This window comes from Pristiophorus japonicus, chromosome 5 (genome assembly GCF_044704955.1).
Source record: "Pristiophorus japonicus isolate sPriJap1 chromosome 5, sPriJap1.hap1, whole genome shotgun sequence".
NCBI classification, from domain to species: domain Eukaryota; kingdom Metazoa; phylum Chordata; class Chondrichthyes; family Pristiophoridae; genus Pristiophorus; species Pristiophorus japonicus.
Genome location: NC_091981.1, coordinates 254,552,045 through 254,565,431, shown reverse-complemented (window position 1 = coordinate 254,565,431; position 13,387 = coordinate 254,552,045). Strand labels below are relative to the sequence as shown.

The 13,387-nt window shown below is 47.5% G+C and overlaps 1 long non-coding RNA gene across 1 annotated transcript in view; it reads left to right on the top strand.

The window, feature by feature from the left end:
* Nucleotides 1-13,051, top strand: part of LOC139263998 (uncharacterized) — a 146,893-nt gene extending 133,842 nt beyond the window's left edge. Inside the window, exon 3 of the long non-coding RNA XR_011593269.1 lies at nt 12,990-13,051. This is a non-coding gene — a long non-coding RNA (uncharacterized lncRNA). The remainder of the gene's footprint in view (nt 1-12,989) is intronic.
* The last annotated feature ends 336 nt before the right edge of the window (nt 13,052-13,387 follow it).

The following is a 13,387-nucleotide window of genomic DNA, read 5'->3' as shown; positions in this document are numbered from 1 at the left end:
GAAGAGCCCATCTCTTGACCAGCTGTGGCTCAAAAACATACGCCTTAATGAAGGACCTGCTGGCACCCGAGAAACCAGCAAGCAAGTCGTTTGAGGAGTTGAGCACACTGGTGCGAGACCACCTGAAGCCAGCAAGCAGCCTACACATGGCCAGAAACAGGTTCTACAACTACAGACGCTGTGTGGGCCAGAGCATACCCGACTTTGTGGCGGAACTTCGGAGGTTGGCTAGTTAATGTGAGTTCTCCGATGAATTAAGGAGAGAAGTATGAGAGATTTTTTTATTGAAGGAATAGGCCATGCAGGCATATTCCGAAAGCTTATACAGACCAAGAACTTGACCCTAGAGGCAGCAGCACTGGTCGCACAGACATTCTTAGCAGGAGAAGAAGAAACGAGGTTGATCTATACTGCGGGTACGACAACTAACGAAACATCGGAACAGGGGTTCACAGCGTGAAACAAGCCGCTACCCCACACACAGACAAAGGCAGGAGAGCAGGCCTTCAACAGCAGGCAGTGGCGCCAGAAGCCATCAAGGGCCACATGTCACGACCATTCACACCTCATCAACCCACAATGCGAGCAATCAACTACAGACTGAGAGAAGCTCAAGAGAGATCAGCCAGATGCAGCTCATCCTTCGGAAACAATGGAAGCGGTCTGTGCTGGAGATGTTGGGGAAGGCACTCAACAAGATTTCAGCATGTGTTTGCAGAAACTGCAACTATACAGGGCAACTGGCTCGCATGTGCAGAAAAACAGCAGCTCGGCTGGTATACGAATCGGAAGGGTCAGAAAGCGGACCAGAAGACGGTGGGGACAGTGCCCGGGACACCGAGGTACAGCGGGTCAACACGATCAATGTCCACTGTTCTTACAACAAGACGCCTCCAATAATGATGAAGGTCCTACTCAACGGGATACCCATCAACATGGAACTGGACACGGGAGCTAGTCAATCTCTCATGTGCGTCCAACAATTTGAACAGCTGTGGCCGCACAAAAGCAACAGACCAAAACTCACAAGGATCGACACCAAACTAAGGACCTATACCAAAGAAATCGTCCCAGTCCTTGGCAGCGCCATGCTCTCAGTCACACACAAAGGGATGGTGAACCGACTTCCCCTGTGGATTGCCCCCGGAGATCTCCCAGCACTGTTGGGGAGAAGCTGGCTGGCAAAACTAAATTGAAAATGGGATGCTGTTCATGCCATGTCGTCAGAGGAATGGACCTCCTGTTCAACAGTTTGAAGTCGTTTTGAACATTTCTTTCAGCCAGGTGTGGGCACCTTCAAAGGGGCTAAAGTTAAAATCTACATCACACAGGATGCCAGACCGGTCTATCAGAAGGCTAGAGCTGTGCCTTATGTGATGAGGAAAAAGATTGAACACGAACTGGACCGGCTTCTGCGGGAAGGTATTATCTCACCCGTGGAATTTAGCAACTGGGCAAGTCCCATTGTCCCCGTCATGAAGCCTGATGGATCCGTACGAATCTGTGGGGATTCTACCATAAACAGAGTCTCCCTACAGGACCAATACCCGCTGCCCAGAGCGGAGGACCTATTTGCCACATTGGCTGGAGGAAAACTTTTCTTGAAACTAGATCTCACATCTGCATATATGACGCAAGAACTGACCGAAGAGTCTAAGCTACTCACCATCATCAACACACATCGAGGCCTTTTATGTACAATTGATGCCCATTCGGCATCAGGTCGGCAGCTGCTATATTCCAGCGCAACATGGAGAGTCTGCTCAAGTCTATCCCGGGGACAGTTGTGTTTCAAGATGACATACTCATCACGGGCAGGGACACCGACTCCCATCTTCGCAATTTGGAGGAGGTACTAAGTCGATTGGATCAGGTAGGCCTAAGAGTTAAGAAATCCAAGTGTCTGTTTCTCGCGCCCGAGGTTGAATTTTTGGGCAGAAGGATTGCCGCTGATGGAATCCGCCCAACAGAATCCAAAACTGAAGCAATTCGTCTGGCACCTAGGCCCCGGAATGTCTCGGAACTGCGCGCCTTTCTCGGGCTACTCAATTACTTTGGGAACTTTATGCAGAACTTGAGCACGCTGCTGGAGCCTCTCCACGTGCTACTCAGAAAGGGGTGCGATTGGTTTTCAGGGGACGCCCAAGAACGCGCCTTCAATAAGGCATGCAACCTTCTATGTTCCAACAGTGTTTTAGCCTTTTTTGATCCAGATAAAAAGCTAGTTCTTACATGTGATGCGTTAGCGTACGGGGTCGGGTGCATTTTACAGCATGTCAATGATGCGGGTAAATTACAACCCATTGTTTGTGCCTCTAGGTCACTTTTGCGGGCGGAGCGCGGGTACGGTATGGTTGAGCAGGAGGTGCTCGCATGCGTGTACGGTGTCAAAAAGATGCAGCAATACCTTTTCGGGGCCAAGTTCGCATTAGAAACCGACCACAAACCTTTCACGTCCCTGCTATCCAAGTGCAAGGCAATAAATGCCAACGCCTCGGCGCGCATTCAGCGGTGGGCACTCATGCTGGCGTCTTATGACTACACAATAAGGCACAGACTAGGCACAGTAGGCGACCACGGTAGGGTCTGACGAACAGGACTGTGAGATGGTCTTGGCAATCAATGCCTTTGAATCCACAGGTTCACCCATGATGGTTCGCCAAATCAGAGCCTGGACTGCCAGCGACCCCACGTTATCCTTTGTCAAAAGATGTGTTTTAATTGGTGACTGGGCAGAGGCTCGCGATGCCTGCCCCGAGGAGATCAAACCTTTCCATCGGCGCATGCATGCACTATCACTACAGGTAGACTGCCTGATGTGGGGCAGCTGAGTAGTTATGCCCTTGCAAGGCAGAGAGGCGTTTGTCCGGGAGCTCCACCGTGAGCACCCGGGGATCGTCCTTATGAAGGCCATAGCCAGATCCCACGTCTGGTGGCTTGGCATTGACGTGGACTTGGAGCTCTGTGTCCGGCGGTGCACCATTTGTGCCCAACTCTGTAATGCCCCAAGGGAGGCCTCCCGAAGCCCCTGGCCCTGGCCCACCAAACCGGGTCGCGGGTGCATGTCGATTATGCGGGCCCATTCATGGGCAAAATGTTCCTCGTAATCGTCGATGCATTTTCAAAATGGATCGAGTGCACCATTTTAAACTCGAGCACCACCTCCACCACTGTGGAGAGCCTTAGAATCATGTTTGCAATGCACGGAATTCCTGACATATTGTGATAATGGTCCGTGCTTCACCAGCGCAGAATTTCAAGATTTTATAGTTGACCACGGCATAAATCACGTTAAGACGGCATCGTTCAAGCTGGCCTCCAATGGCCAGGTGGAACGAGCAGTGCAAATTGTTAAACAAGGCATGCTAAAATCCAAGGTCCCACGCTGCAGAGCCGCCTGTCGCAACTGCTGCTGGCCTACAGTTCTCATCCGCATTCGCTGACTGGGGTTCCCCCCGCGCAACTATTGATGAAATGGACCTTAAAGACTAGGCTCTCGTTAATCCTCCCAGACATGCATGAAATTGTAGAGGCAAAGCTCCGGAAGCTAACTGAGTACCATGACCGAAATTCGAGGAGGAGGTGGAATGAGATAGGGGACAAAGTATTTGTGCTAAACTATGGCAGGGGTCCCAAATGGCTTGTAGGGACAGTAACAGGCAAGGAAGGAAACAGGCTACTGGTTGTACAAATGGACAATGGCCAAACCTGCTGGAGGCATGTAGACCAAGTAAAAAGTAGATTCACCAACAACACTGCAGAACCAGAGGCAGACTACAATGTGGAACTCACACCACACCTGGTGGACAGACAGAGGGAACAACCTGAGGAAAGGGCAGTCTCAACAGACAGCCCAGGCGAGATACCAGCAATCACACCGAAAGAAAAAAAGGCATCAAGGCAAACAACTGAACCACAACTAAGACACTCCACGCGAGAGCGTAGACCATCTGAGAGGCTGAATCTATAAAGACAATAAGACCTTGGGGGAAGGTGATGTTATGTATCTCACATGACTGTATATAACTGTATCTTACCATGCTATACATGACTGTAACTAGATATAACCTGTAACCACAAGCATACTTTACCACCAGGGGTGCACTAGCAGGAGACACTGCAAACCTGTTCCACACAGGTATATAAAGGCAGGTCTCAGGTAAGTGTGGCACTGGAGAGCTGTGAAATAAAGGTGCAGGTCCAGAGTGACCTTAACTTCAGCATGTGCCTCGTGTAAGTCTGTACTGCAGGGTCAGGACTTTACAATTTCATCACTGTGCGCGCTTACCCGTGCATGGTGGAATTGCCCTGCGGGTCATAAAGCAGGCGGACATCCACTGCTGTGGCCTTATTTAAAGGACTTTAGCCCTCGGGCTGCCATCCTTATTTGTCGGCCGACTGTTTGGTCGGCCCAACAATGGCGGCCCTAGCATGGACCGGGCTGCCATTGTGCAGCCCAGCATTCGTTCTGGATGCCAGGCTGCTGGCCCGGTCTAACACGGCCCTGGTGGCCCAGTGGTGGCCTCCGAAGGACTATGCAGAGTGCGCAGTGGCCCTCCCCTTTAATGGAAGGGAAGGGGTGTCAGCGCTACATTGAGAATCGCAGAAGAAGTAGACTTTGGCAGGGCCATTACAGGCTTCAAAACCCAGAGGATATCCGCCAAAAGTGTTTATGCAGTCAGCAGGCTGCCTCTACCTCTGCTGAAGCCACAGGGGTAGCACCTTGTAGACGCACACGTAAGAGAAAGATGAAACACAAGTCGATGCACAAAGGTAACCACTTGAGTGTTTTGTTAAATGATTCTGTAAAGTTTCCATAACTGTGATATCGCAGATGAAAATATCCACTTTCCGGTCATATCAAATTTATGTGCAACTTTGGAAGTGGCTAAGTGAGTTGGAGTGATTGGTAAGACATAACATTACCTCCAGCAATGGTGGTCAGTGTGAATGGAATGGCTTGGTGTTGCTGTGGGGTGGTGCCAACCCGGCGCATCATTTGGCAACCATATGGGTGTAATGCGTGAAGTTAAGTAAAGTTGGCCATGATGAGTCCATTCCTGGCCTTCCATGCAGCAATAAGTCGGGTGCTGATGGGATCTGGACTGCAAGTTCCTCCTGCTTCCCCTCCTCCTCCTCTTTTAGCTAATGCTCCTCCTGCTCCCCCTCCTCCTCCTCTTCTAGCTGATGCTCCTCCTGCTCCCCCTCCTTCTGCTAAGAGGCTGTGCACTCAGAGCCTTGCTCCTCATGCCGCACTAATCCTCGCTGCTGCGCTCTGTTGTGCAGTACGCAGCAGACCACGACAGTTCTGGAGACACTGACTGGTTCGTACTGAAGGGCTCCTCCACATCTGTCAGGGCATCTGAAGTGCATTTTCAGCATGCCTATTATCTGCTCTATGACACATCTGGTGGACATGTGGATTTCATTATATCTCTCCTCGGCCTCAGTACCTGGTCTCTGCAAGAGTGTCATGAGCCACAGCTTCAATGTCTCCAAGCAGCCAGCCGGGAAGTCTATTTGGAGGAGTGAAGAGCTGAGGGAGGGTGGACTGGCAAAGGATGAAAGAGTCGTGCAAGCTGCCAGGGAATTCGGTGCACACCTGCATGATTATCTTTCTGTGATTGCAGACGTGCTGCACATTGAGGGAGTGGAAATCCGTACTGTTCACAAAGACTCCTGGGTGATGATGGGGTGCCCTGATGGCCATATGTGTGCAGTTGATGACGCCCTGCACCCATGGGAAGCCAGCCAGAGTGGCAAAGGCCAGCGCCCACTCAGTCACACTGGCTTCACCAGTGGCAAAGTTGATATCATTGGCTGACTTGTCAAACCTGGCCTCAGTGACCAGTGTGATGCATTTGTGGGTGGCTGACTACGAGATGCCGCAAACGTCTGCTGCAGATCCCTGGAAGGAACCTTGGACAAAGATGTTGAGGATGCTGGTGACTTTGACAGCCACTGGGAAGGCATGTCCACCCACTCCTCTGGGCTGCAAGTCTTGCTCCAGCAATCTGAAAATGGCTACGACCACCTGGCAAGATAGTCTGAGCCTCCTCCGGCACTGCTGCTCTGTCATGTTGAGGAAGCTCATCCGCTGCCTATAAACCCTGTGTTGGGGGTATTGCCTGTGGCGCAGTGCAGTCCTGCGCTGATGCCCTCTGTCCTATGGTTGAGGGGAAGGTTGGTGATGTTGTTGTTGATGCTGCTGGTGTTGGGACTCATCATGGTCCAATTCTGAGGATCAAGCTGAGACAGTATAAATGGTGCCCATGCTGATAGAATAGATGGCAGGTCAAGCAGAGATGATAGAAGCAATCTGATAATGGTGTGATTGGTTCTACCAATGAGGTGACAGTGTAACCCGATTTTGCTGGAAACACTGGCAATCTCTAGAAAGCTAAATCTGTGCTGACAATGCACTCAACAACAGCATCTGCTTTAGGAAAGTGACCAGCTGTCAGGTGGAAGATTTTATTGCGCTTTCCATATCAGGCACTTCCGCCTCAGGTTCAGAGAAGTGGTTCCTGAGCTGCGTGATTCCTGTGCTCATCCAGGGACATTTGAAACGTAGGGTTAAAAAGATGCTTAAGGGTCTGATGAGCACCTCATAATGATCTCAATTAGCTCAGCTACCTCTCTCATTCGGGTCGCTGCCATGCTGGCAAGCGTGCCCAAGGAAAAATTCCGGCCTATATTTTTTTTAAGTAATTCATTGGCTGTAAAGCACTTTGGGACATCCTGAAGTCATGAAAGGCACTATATGGACTGGCAGGGCATCTTTCTTTCTATTTTTCATTGAGAAAGTGGCATATTTTCTTGTTATCAATACTGGTTGAGAAATTACAGACCCCATCACTATAAACATCCTTAATTTGTCCTGAACAAATATAAATGTGATTAGATGATTGGCAAGAGTCAACAAGGGCCCTTAAAATCACTCACAAATTGATTCTCCTGACAGCCTTTTACTACAGATCCTCCCCGTAGAGCCCAGCAGTGCCGAGTTATTGCAGCTTTTCTTCAGCTTATTTTTGGGCCAGCGATCATTTGGGCAAATTGTGAGCGAAATGCCGAAAGTAGCGCTCGGCGATAATCTGGGCCATAATCGGGCGCAAGTTTCCATTATAAGCACTATTCTCGGCCTTGCATGAGGATGACATCATATATTTTTTTTAAATAAGCCAGGAGATGCAGCTCATTCAGCAGTGCCAAAAGTTGGGCTATAATCGGGCACTAGTTTCCACTTTTCAGCAAATATGGGCGACAGCCTGCATCTCAGCTCTTATATGGGCGTTAAATGGGTGATGATGTGCCGAAAGTCTCACCCCATATGTATTGCACCTGCATGGCCATGCATGCTTTAAGGAGCACGTATGGCCACAATGGCTGCAACCAATGCCTTCATGGACCTTGAAGAATCCCGCCAATTGGTAAAATTGCAGCGCCATTTATGTTGCCGCTGGTTGTCTATGATGATGACGATGATTTGCTCTGGAGAACATTGATTGATGCATCTGAGTACAGCTGCCTGGTTTTTGCAACCAGTGCCGCTAGTGACACTCTGGAATGACTACATGGCATAGAGCTTAAGGGCAGCGGTGACCTTTACAGAGATGCATGGCCTAATGGTCTTGCCTGAAAAGGCAAAGGGAGGCTAAATGTCACAAAGGCTACAAAGGCAAGAGAACAAATTAAGTGCCAATAGCAAACAAAAAGAAAAACAATGACACAGTGATAATGTTTTTCAACCACCTCTGTAAATGTGTAAGCTAAACCCTTTCCTGCCTTCAACATAGTGCCAAGCTACCCTAGATGTCATTTTTAGATTATAATGAATGAATGTAAATGAGGCGGAAATGATGGAAAATGGGATGAATGCTGTCACCACGTCATTACTGCGTCATTTGCATACTGCCACCCAAAAACTTGGCTGCTGGAAATATCGGGTGGAAATGGGGCAGTGATCGGACGAATGGATCCCCTCTATTTCCTGACACCAAACATCTGGGATTAACTCCACTAGATTAAGCAGCGCCGGACTGAAACTCCAGGCCTGTGTCTTTTTTTTTCTCTCTTTACATTTGATTTTGTTTTACTTTGTAAGATGTAAACCTATAAAAATCAGAAAAAACTCAAGATATCACAGTTCGAAATTAGATTTGCAGTCCAATTCACACATCAATTTTTAATTTTAAGCTTCACAGCATGACCTCCATGTCTGACTCAAAGGTGGAAATTGCACACATTGACAAGCACTAATCAAGTGGGAGGAAGAACTTTTGAGAACATACAATTCACGTGAGATCATATTATCGTGAGACAGAGACCTACTGTAGTATGCTGGCCTGCAAATGCAGCCTCCCTTGTACAGGTGTGCCCTTGTCAAAAATGTTTTTTATTGCATTGTGTATAGTTTACAAGCAGCATTAAATTAGAAAGTACTGTCACGTACATACATTGAGGGTCATAAACATTTGTGCAAATTCTGGTAAATCTGCACATTAATTCAATTGAGGTTTAATGAAATTTCTTCCCAGAGTGACAGGAGGCTATTCGTCCCATCACATCTGTGCCAGTTCTCTGAAAGAGCTACCCACTTAACAATGCCTAGAGAATTGAAATTGTTTGCACTGTGTCAATATTCAATGTAAAATATATTGCAATCCCTTTGAATTCTATTAGTAAATTAATCCTAGTTTCCTGGATAATTATCTAAAATTCATGGCGATAGAGAAAATAATGTATAGATTGAAGGGGGAAGAAACTTCTCAAACTTTGGGCGACATGTAGAAAAGACCGAGGTACTTTTTGAATGAACATTGAAACTGTTGAACCCTACAGACCATAAAAGTTAAATTTTCAATCTTTGGGCTGCCTTTAGTTTGGTGAGCTTAACTCAGCTGGGGTGGCAGATGCAGTGGTCTTCAGAGCCGTTGAAGCAATGAAAGGACAACTCATCCGGTGTTCTCGCTCAATCATTATTCATTGATCCCTGCTGGCTAATGTTGGACATTATTATGGGCTAGAAATTCGATAGCGCCCCATTTGGGGCGTTAACTTTTGAAATCTTGAAAAATTAACACCAGCCGCTAATGATTCTCAGCGTCCACTAAATTGGCTGTTCACGCTCCAGGAAAGAACGACAGCGCTAATGACCTCAGTAGGGCATTACTGGGATGCAACCAGCAGAGCGATAATGAATTTCAGGTGCAATGCAATTGGCAATGATTCTTCACACCGGCTCCTTCCAGCTCTTAAAGGGGAGGTGACATTATTGTGCAGATCCTCATTATCAGCATTGATGTCTGTGAAGGCGATCTACAACCAATTCAATCCCCTGATCGTAATGGCTGATCCCACTCCCAGGGAGAGAGCTCGTCATTTCATGGGCATAGCATTGGAGGCGTTGGTGGCAGGAGTGGAGCGAAGGAGAGCAGTGCTGTTCCCGGACACTGGAAGGAGGCCATTGCCTCAGGTCTTCAGAGTAATGTGCAGGGAAGTGGCTCAGGAGGTCTCGGCCAGGAGTATGGTTGTACATAGCCTGACACAGTGCCGGAAGAAATTCAACGACCTCAGTCAGGTGGACAAGGTGAGTACATGCTTCAAGAGGTCCGACATAGCAGCATCTGAACCTCAGTCTGTACGCACTGCACAAACCACCACACCCCCAACACTCACCAAGCATCTGCACCTACTCAAACTGACATCTACATCTCAATGCCTTGCTTACAATGACAGCTATTCAAATATGGCACGCATACCTCCCAAACACATAGCTGAACTCTGACTCACACACATTTATTTCTCTTGCAGGCCTAGATGGCCCACAACAGGAGGGAGCAGCAGAGAACAGATGGGGCTGATATGCAGCTCCAGCAGCTCTCAGAGCTGTGACCCATTGGGCAGCAGGTGGTGGGCGCTGTGACCGTTGGTGACATCGACCCCATTGGGGGCAACCACGGTATCTTCAGCCCCTTTCCTTTTCTCATCACACATGCCCCTCACAGCAGAAGGCTTTCTCACTTTCCAGCTCCTGATACTGTCTGCATTCCTTGCTCCATTCCTGCCCCTCTGCCCTCACCTTAAAGCGAGTCTTGTGCCTTTATGCTTTCAGATAATCAGCAACCAGATGAGCAGCCTGTCCCTGAGCCCCCCAATAAGAGTAACAAAGGAGAAGAGGAGGAGGACCCAAGCACGCGTCACTGCATCTATCACCCGCAGGCACCACCTCAGATACTGGCACCATCCATGCCAAGGAGAAAGGGTAGGTCACGAGCCAGCTCCCTAGAGGGTGAGTTTGCACGCGAGTTCTGCTGCACAAGACACATATGAGGTCCTCGATGGAGAGGTGTTCACAAGAAGGGTGATGGCCATGCACTCCGACATGATAGGTGCAATGGCAAGAGTGTGCGAGAGCCTCTCGGCAATGGTAAGGAGCATGGAGGAGCCCACCTGTAACATTGCACAGAGCTCTGCGCACACCATGGAGCCCATCATTGCCAGTCTGCAGAGGATGGTGGACTGCCAGAGAGACCATGTGGATCCAGTTCTGGCAAAGGGTAATCGGCCTGAAACATTAACTCTGTTTGCCCATCCCGATAAGGCCTCTGGCCGCCCACTCTCCGCGGAGCAGCCGCCATTTTGTAAATTGCCCTTCGTGAGTTTAGGATCAGTGTCCGGGACTGCTCCGCCCATTTTCCCGCCGCGGTGTGCACCGCTGACCTTTAACCGACTGGCGGGGACGCCCTCGTGAATTTGCTCTTCGGGAAATGGCCCCTTTCCCAGTATTACCCCGCGGGAGCGATCGGTGCCCCCGACAGCTTTTTGTGTCGATGCACTCTCTGTAGCATGGTGGCTCGGCCGCCCTTAAAGGGGAAGGCGTATTACCGCGGCCGCCATGTTATTTTGTTTTGTCGGCCGACTTCCAGGCAATTATGCCCCCGGGTTCGGCTCAGCTGCCAACAGGCAGTCTGGTATCCCCTCTTCGGTGTCAGGCCACTGGTCTGGCCAAAACCTGCCCTGGTGGCCCAGTGGACCTAACTTAAACATATGCAGCACTCGCAGTGGCCCTCCCCTTTAACTGAAGGGGAGAGGCGTTGTGACGTGTCAGCGCGACGCTGATGACTGGTCGGGGTGGCGAAGCTGCTGCAAGGACACTTCTGTCCTGGAGCCGCCATAACTTCCGCCCCGAGCCAAAACAAACTTCAAAATGCCGAATATCGATGGTATCTCTACCGCATGGGCAGAAGGCAATTTCTCTTTCCGCAGACACTGCTTGAGCTGCTGAGAATTTCCAGCATTTTCTGTTTTTATTTCAGATTTCCGTAGTATTTTGCTTTTGTATTGCTACTATAACAACGACTTGCATTTATATAGGGTCTTTAATGTAGGAAAACATCCCAAGGTGCTTCACAGGCATGTAATCAGACAAAAATTGACACCTTGCGAAAGAAGGAGCTGTTTGGACAGGTGACTCCCAGCTTGGTCAAAAAGGTAGGTTTTTTAAGGAGCGTCTTAAAGGAGGAGAGAGAGGCGGAGAGGCGGGGAGCTTTAAAAATTCATCTGGCACTTTGCCAAAGCCTCTAGGCCTTTCTTCAACCCGCGGACTTGAACAGGCTTCAGCAGCTATCAAATTGAACGCTCAACTCACACATTGAAGCTGAGGCTATTCTTCCCAGAGCAGGATAGTAATACAATCAGCTCCGTGTTTTGAATAGGTTTTCCCTGTGTATTGTAATTCACTGCAGATAGATTTATCTTGACTTACTAGGGTAGAAGACTAGAACTCTTTGTTCTTAGCCTTCTCATACATTACAATTGGTTTGCTATTCTGGGTTAAGACAGAATGGAAAGTGTCCAATGCTTTCATTTTAAATTACTGTCATTTGCAATGTGTCTCCTGGTACAATATAATGAATAGATTGTGCATTGACTTACATTTTTTTTAATTTAATACATTTTTGAACCCTCACAGGTCAGTTTTACTGTACATTTTGCACTAATGGTAAGCAGTTTCGACTTTACAATGACACAGATTTATTAGGCTTGAAATTGACAACCTCTTGCTCCCAGCATGTAATTTCACTTAACGGGAGTGGAGATTCAGGGATCAGGAGTAGAGGTCAATATCAATGGCAAAAAAATAGGAATTGCAGCCAATTTGGTGTGTTGACCTTGTTAGCCAATTGATATATACCATGTCTCTCAATATCATTTCAGCTGGGCCGAATTAAACACAAATACAGTCATATAGATCTATTTTTTTAAATCAAGTTAATCTTTCTTTATGACAGACTTGAGGTATAGCACCAAATTCAAATTCATGCTTTCCATTCTGGTCTCTGACATTCACCCAAAACTATTAACCAACAACTCCCACATCTGAGTGTCTGATTTATGCGCCATGCTGGGATCAGAATCTTGCAATTTCAGGGTTATAGTATAACTCCGATATGAGGTCACCCAAATCAAATGTAGGCAGGCAGTGTAAGTCCACCTCCGAGACAGTGTCACGCTGCCTCAGTTTCGCACATACGACAGTATAAGCACAAATAGTGTGAATCAAGCTCATTAAATCATTACAAATGAAATTTCAAATTAGCCAAAAGCGGGCACTCCCATTACCTGTCAATATTAAAACTTATCTGATATGAAAAAAATGTAAACGGCAAATGCTGGAATTTTCTAATGAAAACTAAAATTGCTGGTATTTGCTGGACAGATCAGTCAGCATATGCAGGCGAAAGGACAGCTTATGTTATCTCAGGTGTTTATACTCAGGTACTGGCAAGCACTAGTCAAGTAGGAAAAGGAATTTGGAATAACAAACAAGAACTCTGTTTTCTCCAGCCAGAGCATGATGCGCAGTTGGCAGTATAACTACATCTGTCAGCTTACTGTTCCAATTAGTTGTTTGTCTCAAATTGGTACCTGTATTATGTCATCAACCTCAATTTAACAATATTTTCTATCTTTTTCATATACAGATGGAAGGAGTACTTTGAACAAATAATACTATGCTTCTAAGTTTCCTACATTACAACAGTGACTACACTCCAAAAGTACTTCATTGGCTGTAAAGCGCTCTGAGATGTCCAGTGTTCGTGAAAGGCGCTATATAAATCCAAGTCTTCTTCTTTCAATATATCACTACTCTTTAATTAGAAACAGTAAAGACTTGGATTTGTTACTGTAACTCACCAATCGACTCACTTTTAGCTGCACATTCATCGCATTATTTTAAACACTGATGTTTGGTTACTGTAGCAAACAAAGACATTAATCATTGACAGGACTATACAATAAAGGTTGAACATTTTAAACACTTGCTTCTGTACAAATACTTCCTTCACAGCAGAAAAACTGGCTCATGTAAGATAAGAGA